This window comes from Chinchilla lanigera, unplaced genomic scaffold, assembly GCF_000276665.1.
Source record: "Chinchilla lanigera isolate Chin_1 unplaced genomic scaffold, ChiLan1.0 scaffold00069, whole genome shotgun sequence".
Taxonomy (NCBI): domain Eukaryota; kingdom Metazoa; phylum Chordata; class Mammalia; order Rodentia; family Chinchillidae; genus Chinchilla; species Chinchilla lanigera.
Genome location: NW_004955470.1, coordinates 7753748 through 7756107, shown reverse-complemented (window position 1 = coordinate 7756107; position 2360 = coordinate 7753748).

Below are 2360 nucleotides of genomic sequence, written 5' to 3'. Positions count from 1 at the left end.
TAAATAACCCTCATGAAAGCAATAATGTGCAGTGGCCATAGAAAAATACAGAGAAGAAAAAGGAAGAGAAATCAAAATTATTGTTAACCTTCTCAGTCAGAGATAACGGTTAGATGGTCGTCATTCAGTTTTATAATTTTGCCAATGTAGGGTTATTTTATTTTGTACCTTTGAACTTAATATACCAGGAGTGCTTTCCCATGGTGTAAAATTTTTCTGTAGTATTATTATTTTAATGTCTACAGAGCTTGGCATTAGATGATTGTGCTGTAATTTATTTAAACATTCTCTAGCATTCATTTTTTTTCTCTATTTATGTAATTATGTAGTCAACATTATCATAACTAAATATCTGGCACAACTTTATAGTTTTCCCCCTAAATCCACAAAGGATGAGTTCCAGGACTTCTGGAGAACACCCAAATCCAGGGATGTTCAAACCTGTCACACAAAATGATGTCATGTTTGCGTAGAACCTGTGAACATCTATCATGATATCATGTTTGCATAGAGCCTGTGCGCATCCACCTGCATACTTAATATCATCTGTAAACTACTCATGATGCCTAATGCAATATAGATGAAGCGTAAGTAGCTGTCATACTGTACTGCTTAGGGAACTGTGACAAGGAAAGCGGGTTATGCATATTTGATATAAATACAGTTTTCCCAAAATATATTTGATGCACAGTTGGTTGAATCCACAGATGTGCAGCCCGTGGGTATACAGGGTTCACCATAATTCTCTCAAGAAAAGTGGCTAGGTACAGGGGTATCTCAGTTCATGAACTCAATTCCTTCTACAGATCTGGTCACAAACCAAGTTGGACAAGAAACAAATCAAATTCAATGGTTAAGTTCAATGTTGACCTTATGGGGAAATTTTATTTGGTTCTCATTCAACTCAGTTTGTGACCAGAATTGTGGAAAGAATTAAATTCATGAACTAAGGCACTGCTGCATCTTCCCCAAAAGACATCGCGTTACAGTGATCCATGCATGCCAGGTGTGCAGCAGCACACATCACAAGAGCTAAATCTCAGAAGTGGCCTGTGTGTCCATCAACACCTGAGTGGACAAAGAAAGTGTGGAGCACTACTCTCCCATTAAGAAGGATAAACATGAGCCGTTTATAGGAAAATGGATGCACCTTGAGACTATAATGTTAAGTGAAATAAACCAGACACAAGTTTAAATATCATATAGTTTCTCTTATATGAGAAACCCAAAATATAAATAAAAAGCAAAATAAAAGGTAGATAATAGGAAGTAGGGAGATAGAACTTTCTCAAATGAAAGGGCGATCATGAGATGAGGGAGGAGGAGAATGGAGGGAAAGGAGTTGAAAGAGGAGTGAGGATGTGTTCTGTACATGCAAGGAACGTAAACACCATTGGACTGCGAGTATGTACCAATAAAAATAAAAGCAAACTGTGTCAGAACACACACACACACAAAAGAATAAGTAGCTAGAAATAGAGCTGCTAGATCAAAGGTCAGGCTTCTTAAAGGTTCTCGGCACTCGTCGATAACTTGGTCCTTAGAGTCAGGGTCCCCACTCCTGGAGACCAAAGTCACAGCCCTCACCAAGATGGTGTCACTGGACCCCAGAGCTTCTATACCAGAAACACCGGAAGGTGATGTGCACAGGGTCCCGCACTGGCCATGGGCGGGACTAGCGGGGCCTTAGCATGTCCTCAGTCTCCCTGGTCACTGTTCCATGCCGCCAGGGTCGAGAACCAGCTGTGCAGCCCACACCTGTCAGTCCAGACTTGAGGACATGAGGGCCCAGGGAAGGTGGCCATCAGAGGAGCAAAAGTGGAATTATTTGCAGAAGATAAACTATGCATGTGGGTGGAAAGCTAAGCAGTATCTGTTTACAGTTCGTTTTCAAGAGAACTGGGTTTTCGTGCTTACGATCTCATTCTATTTAAGAACACAAAGTGGGATGAACGTTAAGCTTTTTTCCGTTCCATGGAGAAAACACCAACTCATAACCACGTATTTGTTTTAAATGTGGATATTTGTGAATCAGTTCTTAGAAGGGCAGGCTGCGGAAGGGAATAGTCCGGGCCTATACAGATTAATCATGTACCAGTGATACAGAAAAACCACAAAAACCTATTTTTAGAACAAAAGCCAACCTGACACTGTAAGTCCAGTCACTGTTTCTTGGTGGAAAAAGATCAGTTGCAAATTAAAATACTTTCCAGTAGTAATGGAATACTGTCACCTTCAGCTCCAGCACCTCAGTAACAGCAAGCCACTGTCAGGCTGTGTATTTCTCTAGATCACACTCACTACAAGTGAACAAGAAGTGTTGAAGATGTGTGAACTGTCACTGTCCAAGAACAATTGGA